Source organism: Arachis duranensis, chromosome 9 (genome assembly GCF_000817695.3).
Source record: "Arachis duranensis cultivar V14167 chromosome 9, aradu.V14167.gnm2.J7QH, whole genome shotgun sequence".
NCBI classification, from domain to species: Eukaryota; Viridiplantae; Streptophyta; class Magnoliopsida; order Fabales; family Fabaceae; genus Arachis; species Arachis duranensis.
In genome coordinates, this window is record NC_029780.3 from 40,376,160 (window position 1) to 40,376,545 (window position 386).

Genomic DNA, 386 nt, shown 5'->3' on the forward strand with positions numbered 1-386 from the left:
CCATCAGGCATAATTGAGGACATGATTGTCAAGGTTGGGCCATTTGCCTTTCCAACTGACTTTGTAGTGCTGGAAATGGAGGAGCACAAGAGTGCAACTCTCATCCTAGGAAGACCATTCCTAGCAACTGGACGAACTCTCATTAATGTACAAAAAGGGGAAGTGACCCTGAGAGTCAATGAGGATGAGTTCAAGTTGAATGCTGTCAAAGCTATGCAGCATCCAGACACATCAAATGACTGCATGAGCGCTGATATTATTGATTCTTTGGTGGAAGAGATCTATATGACTGAGAGTCTCGAATCAGAGCTAGAGGATATCTTTAAAGATGTTCAGCCTGACCTGGAGGAACCAGAGGAAATAAAAGAACCTCTGAAAATTCCTCA